Source organism: Olea europaea, chromosome 6 (genome assembly GCF_002742605.1).
Source record: "Olea europaea var. sylvestris chromosome 6, O_europaea_v1, whole genome shotgun sequence".
Classification (NCBI taxonomy): Eukaryota; Viridiplantae; Streptophyta; class Magnoliopsida; order Lamiales; family Oleaceae; genus Olea; species Olea europaea.
Genome location: NC_036242.1, coordinates 4,544,417 through 4,558,864, shown reverse-complemented (window position 1 = coordinate 4,558,864; position 14,448 = coordinate 4,544,417). Strand labels below are relative to the sequence as shown.

Sequence of the window (14,448 nt, the reverse complement as noted above, 5' to 3'; positions counted from 1 at the left end):
GCCTATTTTGTTATTTTCAGTTTGGTGGGCATTGCAGTGGTCATCGTAGTGCCCGCTTCTTGTGGAAAGACTGCACTATGCATCCTTTAGTATTTTAATCATAACTTCTTCGTATGATGTCCAATAGAGATAATTCAATATGCGTTGAAAAGCAAACTCAAAGGACTACAACTTTTCTTCGGACGTCATTTTCCAATTTGATCGTTTTCTATGTCAAAAGTGGATCTCAATATGAGACTAAAACTCTGGAGTATAACATTTCAGTTGAAAATTGATTTGTGATCATATTTTTACTGACTTCGATCCTTTTGATGTCTTTTTTCATCCAATTGGCTCATAACCCTCTCGGTTCTCCATTGCGAGGTTCAACACAACTTTTGATTATTTTCATTTTAGTCCCGAACTTTGGATATCTTACAACTTGACCCATTTTGTCCAATTTTGCCAACTTTCGCTTATTTCCTCCAGTTTCATCAACCTATATCACAACATCAAAAATACACATCGTTTTATTTCCATCACTGCTGCTTGTTTGGAATTTTCATTTATTGAAGTATTATTTCGGCATCTTTATATTCTAATTCTGTTTTGGTTTAATTCCCTGTGCAGGTATGCTCAGCTTTTTTATCTCACATTGGGTTGATAAATCATCTTTCTGATGGCTACTCTTGGACACTTCTTCACTGTATTAATGGCGAGCAGAAACTTCATCCATCAGGTAAATTATGATGTATGATTAGTTTTCACTTATACAACATACTGTCTTTTAGTACCTTTCGGCGTGGTATAATCTCGTCTCAAAGTTTATCTAGGACACTGTTTCATTCTTACATCTAATATTACTTGCTTCTTGCTGCTTTGTCCTAGTTGGTGCTGAGGAACGTTCTAACTTTTTTCAGTCACGAAAGTCTAAAGCACACATTGGCCAAAGCTAACTTTATCCTTATGCATTTCTTTTTCATCATCGACTTGAATTTAATTTAATACAATGGATCTCTTTTCTATAACTCTTATTTTCTTGAGTGGAAATTAGGAAGCATTTCTACATTCTTGTGTGATGTGTGTTAGCTGCCAAGGTTGACACCGGACATGAAGGCTACCATCTGGCTAATTAATGTGCCAAATATGTTCTATAGATCTATTTTCTGAAAATATTACTGAAGCTTCAAGATGAGTAGTCTTTGTTATATATTGGTTGTGAAGCTCCTTCATCAAACTGACATATCTTGGCTCCTTTTGGAACCATACAGTAGTTTAATTTTATATAATCACTTAGGTGAACACTATAGATGTCTTTTTTATTTTTACTGTACATTTTATCCATTACCGGTTTTCCAATTATTGTTTGTTCTTTTATCCTATCCTAAGTAATTCTTAAATATTTGTTTAATCGATAATTATTCTTTTGTTCGTTACATGTAAATTGGCAGTATTTTTTATAATGTAACATATGTCCTTGATGCAGAATCCACGGGGTTAATGTGGCAGAGCCGCCTTTAGTTGCTACTTGCAACAATTATTGTAGACGGGGGGACTGTGTTGGCTCCTTATTAATTCTATAGAAGAGGTAATTTATCTATTTTGACCATCAGCATTCATCATACAACGCGTGTGAGAAGTATTCATTCTCCACTATGATTGTTTACTAATTTTTATGTTGTCTACACTCTTGTGTCCAAACAAAATGTGGGGGTGCATAGTCTGCACCATATCAAGTGGTTTGTGATCTATATTTTCGCAACAACTGTCCTTGGAATAAAATAAAGCTAAAAGCTTGACAAAGTGGAATGAAGCAGATTGCAAATATTCCTGGAATTCAGAAAAGGAAACTTGGGGTTGCCTGGTTGAAAACAGATAGCAAATATGATAGCAAGAAATTGATCTTCTTCAGGGGCATGAGTACGGATATTATTATTATTATTATTATTATCATTATTATTTATTTATTTATTTATTTATTTTAATTTGGAAAATCTCTCTTATTTATTGGGTTTCTTAGATAATCGTGTAATTGGATTGTTTCTTAGTTGTGGTGAAGTACCCGAAGAGTAATGTTTCATGATTTTTTCCATCCCTTGGAATCTGTTTTCTTAAACTTGCTATCTTTACACGTTTAACGTTTGTGCATATGTTCTTTCTGTTAGTTATTGTGTCTCTGGGTGACTGGGGCTACTGCTTCTGGTATGCATATTAGTAATTTCAGTTCAATTGTGCCTTTAGACGTTAGTCTTTGAGGATTGAGAAGCTCGTTGTATCTGCCATTCCCAGTGTAGTGGAGACAGGGACAAAGGGTTTGGCTTCGAACCCCTGGAAGACGATGAGAGACAAAGTTTGAGCAAAACTAACCTCATGGTGTTTCCCGGATCCATATGGCTGAAAAAGCCTTTGTATCAGAATACCATGAAATAAGAAAATGGTGAGGATTTTGTTTTTGAGATTTTTTTCATCATTGTTTAAATGTTTGGCTGTGTTTTAAGGGGGGTGTATTATTTATTTAATCTTGATTATTATTTATTTAATTAATATCTTAAATTTTTTTTGCAATTTTTTTTTTTATTATAAGGGAAGAAGGGAAAGAAAAGGGGGAATTGTGGAAACTAACACCTCGTATGTAAGAATTTCACATCAAATTCACGTGAATTCTATTTCAAATAAAAGTCTTCGAAAGTCTTGAATTTTACAAAAGTTTATAAAAATTTTAAAATCAAAATCCATAGAAATCTACGAAAGACTTCCACTAATTTCATACAAATCTATAAAAAGTCCACGAAATTCACAAAAATTATCACTTAAAAAAAATCCATCAAAATCTTCAAAAGTTTCAATTGAATAAATCCCCTAAAGTAAGAAAAAATGTATCACCAAACATGATTAGCATTAAGTAATAATTCTTGCACATCAGGACCAAATGATGCTTCAACTGTTGGAAAATGAAAGCAGAATTACCCAGAAATTAAAAGTTTCTTTAATTTAATAAACAAAATCATTTAGATGTTCACGTGTATGTATCAAGAATAAATGATTTAAATTTTTACCTAAATTCGATAATCAATTCTTGAATTAATTATGAATCACGAACTTTAAGCTTTTTGGCAAACCTCTAAGTCTTTTATGTTATTCTCCAAAGTCAAGATTATACCGGTGGGTGAACATATTCTTTTAATTAAATCAAAAAATTAATTCTTGGACTAGACAATTGAATAAAGCAAGAAAATAATTATTTTTTCTCTCCAAATTTGAACACTAAGAAATTATGTATTATGATTGTTGTAGGAATTTTTAGGTTCTATCTAGTTTTTATTTATAGATATAGAATAGTTCAAATTCTTGTACAATTATAATTTCACGTTCAAATAAGAGATCTAATTAAAATCCAAGCAGGAGCTTTAATTAAAGTTCAAACTCAATTAGTTTATATTTAACTACATGTGTAGTTCTAAAACTTCAATTATAATTATAATTAAATTTACAACTTTCATAATAATTACAATTAAGTACAAAACTTCATTGTAATTACAATTAAAATTATTGTAATCAAGTCCTAATACTTTATAGAGCTACTACAAGGACCTGATCGGACATGTATTATCCAACTCTCAATAATTAGATCCCATCTTGTTGTACCCTAAATCACCCAATCTAATCTTTAGTTTTTACTTGTTCCACTAAAGATAAAAGACTGAACTCTTGGAATATATAAGATCAAAGAAGCCAATAAATATGTAATATTTTTCTCTGACCTGTCGTATATATATTTTATCCATGTTCAAGATTCAATAATTAGATACATGCATAAATGACCAATTTGCCCCTTCTAATTATTCGCACCAATTTAAGTATCGTTTTCTTCAATGGTTCTGTGAAATCATACATATCGAAGTTTAGCCGTAGCTAAACTCCAAGCGATAGCAAAACACTGAGCTCATAATTTTATCGTTCAACAAAAAATATTTAAGCAGTTGCTCTATCCATTTTTCAAGGTGACGATTTCTGACACGAATTATTTAGATGAAATGCAAAGCAGTCATGTGGAATTCAATTTTGCACATAGTCAACTAGAAATTGCCACTAAAACTAATTTATGCTCATCCATCTTCCTGTAGTTGCAGATCAAAGTTCTTGATCCTCTATCCTCATTGAACTTTTGGGTTTTACCTTGATCTTCTACCACTCTTCGTACATATTTTATTGATTTCAATGGAGGATTTATTATTTTCAGTGTAGAGTCTATTGTCCTCCTCAAAAATCACATGGCATTCACGTGGTAGAAGGGGCCCACATTAGTCGATCAGGCATCGATTAATTATGTTGATTGGATTGGATCGAATGAATTAATTAACCTCGTTTTCGACTTAAGCTTGGACTTGGTCCGTTAGCCCTATGGCCCATTTCTCTTCCTCTATATATAGACGGGCTCACTATTATCAATTAATTTTATAAAGATTGATAATGAGAATTCTAACCGTTATTCATAATACTGTCATGGGCTTGCCACCTTCCGCAAACTCACGCCACTATCAGTTAACATTTTAAAGTGAAGCCTATACTCAAATATATAACTTTAATATTTGAAATGTTTTTAGAAGACTTTGTAAATGTGCAGATAGAGAATAAGAACTTTGTAAATGTATGGTACCAAATTGTTGTCCAAGAGGGATATGAATAAACCATAGTCTATGATGGACATAAATAAATCATTGAAGGAATGGGTTTAGTGTCACATCCGAGAGTAACATAACATTTGTGATTGGAGATTCAATAAAGAAGGTTCAATGTAGTAGAAACAACCAATACTTAGTGATTCGTAATAGTACTATATTATTTCATCTCTTTCCTTTTTTTATTCCTATTGCTTGTGAAATCCAAGATCAAATAGGCACTTGAAATAGAATGCCAAATGCCGAAAATTGATAACAATCAAATTTTATATCAATAACCAAATAAGTCAAAAAAAATTTATAATATAGAAAACAGAATCTCGAAATGAGAAGAATAATAAAATAACTTATGATGCAATAATTCTAAAATTTAACAATAAATATTCAGTAGATTTCAGATAAAATAATACTATGTGTATTTTAGTCCCTAAATCAAGAGGGATTGATATGAACCTGCGTAGCAACGATGACTACAAAACCACATGAGACTGTTAGAACCCGTAATTCGTACCAGATACTGAACACCACAAGATTTTTACCTCAATAAGTTCAAGTTTGTTCCAACAAGAACAAAGGATTACAAAGCAATAGTTTGCCTTTCTTTTAATTTCTCTCAAAATAATGTCTAAGTTCTCTACAATGGAAGAAGATAATTGTATACTAACCCTAGAAATTTAGTAAAAATGGGAAATATTAATTATAGATTACAAGAATTTTATCTAAAACAGGATTATAACAAAATAAGGAAATTAGTTGAAAAAGAAAAATTTCTTGATTTTATACCATGCGATCACAATGGTACAATTCTGTGCGATCGCACAAGCTAAGAAAATTGGCTACCTTCAATTTCTGTTGACCACCATATGACCACATGGTGAATTACACTGTGCGGTGGCATAGTTCATCCCTTTGGCTCCAACTTCATTTATGTGTATTGAGTTGATCCAATTGTTTCCGACCTTCGACCCCAACATGAAACTTGCCTCATTTCTCGTTATGATCAATCTCTCATCAATTGTTGATTGAACTAATAGCCCCATCACTTGATTTACCTATTTTTACCCTCGATCGCATCGTCGATCCTCCTTCGATAATCAGCGGATCTCTTCCCAAGATCGTCTTCGTCGAGCTTGAATCTTGGATCATATCATCCCCCCATCTTCGAAAGGATTTCTCCTCGAATCTGAACCTGCATCAAAGAGAGAGAGAAAGAGAGAGAGGGAGAGAGAGATCAAATACAGTAAAAGTTCTCGAAATATTATACTTACCTAGGAGATTCAATTTGCAGGTATTGTCATTGATCTTCTCAATAACTTGATACGGTCCATCTCACCGTTGTTGTAGCTTTCATTTTCTCTACTCTGGAAAGTGCTTCTTTTTGAAATGAATCCAAACCTAATCTCCTAGTTCAAATGTCATGCTTTTCCTGCCCTTGTTTACTTTCGACGCAATGAGTTTGCTCTTGTTCTCGATCTGCAACCTAAACATTTCATATAGTGACTTTACCAGTTCAGTCTTTCTTTTACCATCTAAGCTACCACATTCATTCACGGGTAAATGTATTAAATCCATAGGGGTTAGTAGATTAAAACCATAAAAAACTTCAAATGATGAAAATAAATTAGTGGAGTGAATGGCCCTATTAAATGCAAACTCTATGAGAGGTAAGCATTCTTCCCAACTTTTCAAGTTCTTATTGATCACAGTGCATGATAATTGAGTCATTGTCATATTACTGCCTCAGTTTGCCCATCGCTTTGTGGATGACAAGTTGTAAAAAAATAGCAATTTTGTGCCTAACCGACCCCACAAAACTCGCCAAAAATGACTTTGAAATTTGACATCCTTATCTAACATGATACTCTTAGGAACTCCATGTAAACGCACTATCTCCTTAGAGAATAAATCAGCTATATGAGTGGTGTCATCAGTTTTATGACACGGTAAGAAATGCGCCATCTTACTAAACCTTTCTACCACTACAAAGATCGAATCTCGTCCCTTCTTAATCCTAGATAAACCCAAAATAAAATCTATCGAAATATCAACCCAGGGTTTACTAGGAGTAGGTAAACGTGTATATAGCCCTTGGTGTAAAACCTTAGACTTAGTCTGTTTACAGTTTATGCATCGAGTACATATTCGTTTAACGTTACTTTTCATCTAAGGCCAATAAAATGTTCTCCTAACATTTCTAAAGTCTTCTGAACCCTAAAGTGTCCACTAATCCTCCACTGTGTGCTTCCTTCACTAACAACTCCCGTATTGAGCAACTTCGAACACATAATTTAGCCCCCATTTGGCCCCATTTAAAACTCTTCAATTTAATTTAATTTTCTCTCTCTTATTTTCAACCACAGAATTTTCAATAAAATAATATTACACTTAAATCGAAAACTTTTCAACCACACAATCTTTAAAAAAAAATACTATTCCCCATTATAAATCCAAATAATGGGGGCCAAATGGGTTTTTTTCCCTGAAACAAATACCCCTTAACTACAAGATTTGTAAACATCGAAAAAACCTAGATCATCCTCATACATGTCCTTAATGTGTTCAAAACCAAGCAATTTAGAACATAGCGAAATTAGTAGCAGCACATATCTCCGAGACAATGCATCTGGCACTACATTTTGTTTACCTTGCTTGTACCGGATGATGTAAGGAAATGTTCCTATAAACTCCATCCACCTTGCATGCCAATGTTTCTATAAACTCCATCTACCTTGCATGCCTTTTGTTTAATTTCCCTTGACCTCACAAGTGCTTCAGTGACTCATGGTCAATGTGTCTCATGATTTTCTTAGGCCACAGTTAATCCTGCCATGTCTCCAAGGCTCAAAAAAATGAATACAATTCCTTGTCATATGTAGCGTAATTGAGAGCAGCTCGTCTCAGCTTTCCACTGAAATAGGCTATAAGCCTCCTGTTCTGTATCAAAACTGCTCTAATCCCTATTTCTGATGCATTAAACTCAATCTCAAAAGTTTCATCAAAGTTAGGAAGTGCTAAAACAGGTGTTTTATACAATCTATCCTTAATGGTATTACATGGATGCTCATGTTCTCCTGCCCAATGAGATCCTATGTTTTTCTTAACTATCTCAGTGAGTGGTGTAGTGATTGTGCTAAAGTCCAATTCCTATAAAAACTAGCCAAGCGATGAAAAATCCTCACTTCAATTATGCTTTTAGGTGTTGGCCAATCTTTAATATCTTTTATCTTTTCTTCATCTGCTTCTACCCCATTAACACTAACCACCAATCCTAGAAAGACAACATTTTTCTTGCAAAATGTACATCTCTTAAAGTTATTATAGAGTTGTTCTTTCCTTAAAACTACAAGCACACTCCTTAAATGTTTTACATGCTCATCAAGGTCCTTGCTATAGACTAATATGTCGTCAAAGTAAACCACAACAAATTTTCCTATAAAGATACGCAAAACATGATTCATCAATCGTATGAAAGTGCTTGGTACATTCGTGAGTCTAACGACATTCCTAACCATTCATACAATCCATATTTAGTTTTAAATGCAGTTTTCCACTCGTCACCTTCTATCATTCGAATCTAGTGGTAATCAAATTTAAGATCAATTTTATTAAATATGCATGCACCATATAACTCATATAGCATATCAACTAACCTAGGGATAGCATGTCGATACTTTAACATTATGTTGTTGATAGCTTTGCAATCCACGCATATTCTCCAGATTCCATCTTTCTTTGGCACAAGTAGCACTGGAACAGTACATAAACTCATGCTCTCCCTTACATAGCCATTGCTCATAAGTTCCTCCACTTGCTTCTGAATCTTTTTTGTCTCATCGGGATTATTTCAAGAAGCTGGTCGGTTTGGAATGATAGCTCCATGTATAAAGCCAATTCGGTGCTCAATGCCTCGAATAGGTAGCAATCCACTAGGCACGTCCTTCGAAAACCCGTCTTCAAATCCTTGCAACAAAGATTTAGCCAAATTAGAGAGGGGTGAGTGAGATTCATCAAGATTGAGGGCTGATTCTTTATAGATCAATAAAATCATCTCTTTTCTCTCGATCACCGCTCTCCTTAGCTCACTCTTTTTGGTAAAGAAATTTGCTCTCGACCATCTCTTTTCTTTAACTCTATCACTGTCCTTTCTTCTTCATTTTTCAGTTTGATTTGGTCTTCATACACTTGTGCCGATATTAATGGTACAAGGGTAATGGACCTCCCATCCTTGACAAATCTATAACGATTTTTGTACCCATCACAAACAACCTTCCTATCGTATTGCCATGGTCTTCCCAGTAAAAGATGTCCCGATAACTACCGATTGAGAAATTTATCAGTATCTTTCTATTCACCTTAATTTCTCCACATTCATTTAACCACTCAGCCTATAAGGTCTAGGGCGTTTTAATAAAGTAACCCCAATTTCTCTACAAGAGTTGTGCTAGCTACATTCGTGCAACTTCTATCATCGATGATCATACTACATACCTTATCGTTAATTTGGCATCGAGTGTAGAATATGTTTTTCAGCTACTGCTCTAAGTCATCCATCTTGCTTTGAACGTTAAGAGCTTGCCTCGTGACCAATTGTTCCCCAACAGCAAACTACATTTCCTCATAATTAATCTCCTCCAACGTCAGCATGTCATCATAATCACCTTTTACTCTTACTCACCACCTCACCATTGTCCCGCAACGCTATCGTCCTTTTGTTTGGGCATGGAGAAGCGATGTCCCGACCCCAAATACCTAAAACACTTTATATCTCGAATCCTTGATGGTTGTGACTCCGCTTTAGGTACGGTCTTCCTAGCACTACTTCTTTTTCCCTTGGCAATTCAGTTATTCTTCTAGAAACAGTCCCGTCTCCTTTGTTGTTATCCCACTTCGATTTTCAGGATGAATTAGAAATCGAAGAGTCCAATGGTTGCCTAGTTGTCCCCTTCCTCTTCAATTGTTTCTCCACCTTCATTGTCACGTGCAGTATATCCTCTAATTCCACATAATGCTACAACTCCACAAGATTGGCTATATCCATATTCAACCCATTCAGAAAACAAGCCGTAGTAGTTTCCCGATCCTCTTCCACATTCACCATAATCATTAATATCTCCACCTTCTTGTGGTAGTCTTCCACACTCCTCGACCATTGATACATATTTTTTAATTTCTGATAGAGTTCATTATAGTAGTGACTAGGTACGAACTACTTCCTCATCATAGCTTTCAACTCATCCCAAGTATTGATAGGTCATTCTCGATTCCTACGCCGTGATGTAACCACTTGATCCCACCAAGTTATGGCGTAATCGGTGAATTTAAGAACGGATATCTTCACCTTCTTCTCATTCGAATAATTATGGCATTCAAAGATTGGCTCCACCTTTTTCTCCCACTCTAAATAGGCCTCCAAACACTTATTCCCTTAAACAGTGGAATTGATATCTTAATGTTATCCATGCTTCCATCTATTTCATCACCAACGTTATTACTACTTCTCCTTTCAAGCCTAGCTCTTCTATTTCTCATCTGTCTCATTTCAATACCTATTAACGCATCCTCATTCAAATCACCATCGTACTCATACTCTTCACGTCTTTCCATCCTAGGCTATCCTCTACCAGGTCTCCTTGCATTAGGTATTTCAGCTCGTTTCCCCTTGCTAAGATTGGCAACAAACATATCAAGCTTATCCAATCGATCACCCATATTCGTTAACAATCTCTCAAGCCACTGCATAATATCATCAGACGTGTTGATGTGATTTTCGTTTCTGCTTGAATTGGAATCCTCCCTCTTAGACATCCTAGGTCTGCGATTTTCTTTTGCTTTACCTGTATTTCACTCGTGTATCACTCAATGTGGTTTTTACCCTCTATTGATCTTACTACCCTGCCTCTTTCCACTCACTGCTTTCTTCCAAGTACTTCAAAAAAACAAAGTGACCTCAACAAGAAGTAGCCTCGTGGATTCTAAATCAGGTGTAATCAAGAAAAGCAACTTTAAAAGGACGTCGAACAATTGGAATGGAAATTTGAATTGGAAACTAATGAAATTTAAGTGTTGATTGAAATGAACTTTGAATTGACTAGACAGAAATAAATATGCGACTCAAGAAATTAAAATAAAAATACACTGGTAGCAAATTTGAACAATATCAATACTATTTTATAAAGGAAAATGCAACTACAATACCAACAAATCAAATGAAAATTGATTTGGACGCTAGATTAGTCCAAAATCAACTTCTTAGGATCCAATTCCAATTAAATCCGCAACAAAGCAAGCACTAAAAGCCATTGCTATGAGGCCACACGACGAAAGCAAAAAATTGTCACTAAAGGAGCTTCCGGAGAAAGAGCAGAAAGGAAAGTGTAGATTAACTAGCTCTTAATAAAGTAAGATAACTTCTCCATAGATGATAACACTAATGTCTTTGTTTTCCTTTCTTTGGTGTGTTAGACCTCTTTGACATCTTGAGATGTCCCTCGTACTTTCCCTCCTATGATAGACCTTCTTCTCTTGCGAACCTTCTTTCTCTGCTGTACTCTCTTTCTTGTCCTATTTTATCTACCTTTACTTACTTTTCTACTTAGGCTTGCTGTTGCGCTAGGAGCCGTGGCTCCAAGTTGAAAATTTGATGATAATTCTACGGATCAGAGACTCAAAATTTAACAAAGACATGAAGAATGTAAAAACGAAAAAATTAGGAAACAAAATAAAAATTGGAAAGACTCAACAAAGAAAATCTAAAAGATATAAACTCAATTTTTTTGGAGCCCAAATTTGATACCAATTGATGTGAACCCAGTAGCAATGGTGACTAGGAACCACACGAGATTGTTAGAACCCCAGGAAAGTAAAAAGTACTCAAATGGGAAAAGGGAATTTTTCTACACTACCTTTACTGTAAGGCTTTTGGGAAGCCCGCTCCGAGTAAACTCGCGATTCTCCTCCCATAGTGATAGGGACTTTGACAACCCTTTCATCAAGAGCTGGAGGGTCCACAATAGAGCAATTATTGTTAGACGATTGAAGTCATTTTAGCAAAAACGATATTCCTCTTTTGTCTCCATCGCTTCTTTTAAAGCCTTCCGAAAATGAACTTCCAGAGGAAAGCTGAGGACTCAAGAATGACCCAGGTATCTTTAGTTTAGTAATCTTGACCACATCGGACCTCAACTCTTCTTATATTGGATTTGAATCAAGAATAATGAACCAAGCAACCCAAACAAAACAATGATAAGTGGACCTCTTGATTACTTGTTTTGTAATTTGTACCTCGTGTTGAATGCCACCAGATTTTCACCTTGATAAGTTCAAGTTTATTCCAAGAGGAACAAAGGATTGGAAAGCAAGAATTTGCCTTTCTTTTAATTTCTCTCAAAATAATGTCTAAGTTCTCTACAATGGAAGAAAATAATTATATTTATACTCCCTGGAAATTTAGTAAAAATGGAAAATATGAATTAAAGATTACAAGAATTTTATCTAAAATAGGATTCTAACAAAATAAGGAAATTTGAGGGAAACGGAAAATTTCATCTTGATTTTGTACCATGCGATCGCATGGTATAATTCTGTGCGGTTGTACAAGCCAAGAAAATTGTCTTCCTTCAATTCCTGTGACCACCATATGACCGCATGGTAAATTACATTGTGCGGTTGCACAGTTCATCCCTTTGGCTCCAACTCCATCTACGTGTATTGAGTTGATCCAATTGTTTTCAACCTTCGACCCCAGCATGGAACTTGCCTCATTTCTTGCCATGATTAGTGTCTCATCAATTGTTGATTGAATTAATAGCCCCATCACTTGATTTATCCGTTTTGCCCTTGGTCGCATCATTGGTCCTCCTTTGATAATCAATGGATCTCTTTCCGAGCTCGTCTTCGTTGGGCCTGAATCTTGGGTCATAACAGGGATTAGGCTCAAAGACCCAGTATTTTGCCCTTTTTCTGAAAGATGTCTCTAATCTAGCTTTGATGACTGCAAACTGATTTATTGGCTAAGAATTGACTAGGTTTTTATTTAACCTTAGGATAGTGACACTACACATGGAAATTATCCACTATATTGACATTCTGGCATTTTAGTATTATATGATAGTTTTAGAATTTTTTCTTTGGTTAACATTTTGCTTTAAATAGTTTTTCAATTAATATCTTAGATTAGAATTTTTATTGTGATATTTAAATTTTTTCTTATAGAATATTATTCTATTTCATTGTAAAAATAAGATCATTTGAGCCTTTTAAAAGATGTGATATAATGAAATGAAAATTGAGTGCTCACAATTATATGTCCAAATTCTCGTTATTCTATGGAATTAATGATCCTTTGATACCATTTCTTGTATTCAAGAGTGAATGAATACGAACTAGAAGGTTGTTTGTTATTTCCATGTTATCGCGCTTCCATATGCGCTATTCTATATTAGACAGTCCATATAAAAAAATGTAGTTCCTTCTCAATTCATGCCAAATTAAAAATTATAGAAGTTGTAAGAGTTTTTCTTATACAATTTCAACCTAGTTTTGTATTAAGCGGAATCAATGTTGTCACGTATATGCTTGATGCTCAACCGAAACGTATTGTCACGCATTACACATTTTAGAACTTTGCTTATTTGTACCTTTGGTATTCCTTAATTTGAGTGTGTTGACAAACACCACAATACAAGTACAATTCCCCATTCAATTGGAAGTGTATCAAATTTGAAGTTATTGTGTATTATAAACGACGGTCTTCTCATGGACATATCCTACAAGAATTGGGACTTCTTTCAAATTTGGAAAAGTTTTATTTGTCCTTCAAAAGGCTTTATAATTCATATATTTACTACGACTACATGATTATTTTTATGTGATTCTCATAGCCAGTGAAGAGATAAAATAAAATACGCCGTGTAGTATTGAATTGGGGCATCTTCGAAAAAGATCAATCAAATATTTCTCAAACATTTTTCTTTTAAATGCTTATCGAAATGTTTCTTAGGCATTCTCCTATTTATTTATGTATATATAGACAGATTGTAGACTGAGGCAGAGCCAAGGGTACAATTTTTTATTTTTTTATACTAAGCTGATACATAGACAAAAGAATTCCATAATTTTTTTTTTACCCTTAAAAAAATTAATGGGTTTGGGCAGCCTGGGCTCGACCATGATTGTAGATAATAGTAATAATTCTTTGGTCGAATTTAATCTCAGCATGTGACAAATACTTGGTGTTTAATAACAATATTATCTCTGGCAATCTTCCACTGTCAATTGCCAATGAGCTACTTGATCTCTAAATTCTCTATCTTGGCTGCAATCGAGTGGAAAAATTTTGCCTCTGTTTCAAAATTTTCTAAGCTTACTATGTTGAATCTTAGTTACAACTTCCTCAGTGGACGAGTACCCATGAATCTTTAGAATTTAGATAACCTAAAGCATCTAAGGTCTGATCATCATCAGCTGACAAATGATCCTTCAATGCTTGAATTGAAATTTCTTCTTTAATTAAAAAATTGTAGGAAGTTGAATATCACACTGATGGGATACAGTTCTTTTCATGGAATATTACCACAATCCTTGGGTAATTTGTTACTCTAGTTTATTTTACCATATAATTTATGAATTTTTTGGACTAAGGTTTCATTAACTTTTGAGCTCAAAGTTATGGAGAATTACAGTAGTTTGCTTTTATGTTTTTTATTTTTATTTTTTTCTTATTTACGGTTTACTCTATCCATAAGATGGATTTAGCTGTACTATGTTCAGTTTTCATTAGAAAACTTATCAT

General features: G+C 34.4%; 1 long non-coding RNA gene across 1 annotated transcript; it reads left to right on the top strand.

Moving 5' to 3' along the window:
* Positions 1–603: 603 nt before the first annotated feature.
* LOC111396455 lies at positions 604–2,476 on the top strand. Its single transcript, XR_002703005.1, has 3 exons — positions 604–718; positions 1,466–1,567; positions 1,701–2,476. It is a non-coding gene; the product is annotated as an uncharacterized LOC111396455 (long non-coding RNA).
* The last annotated feature ends 11,972 nt before the right edge of the window (positions 2,477–14,448 follow it).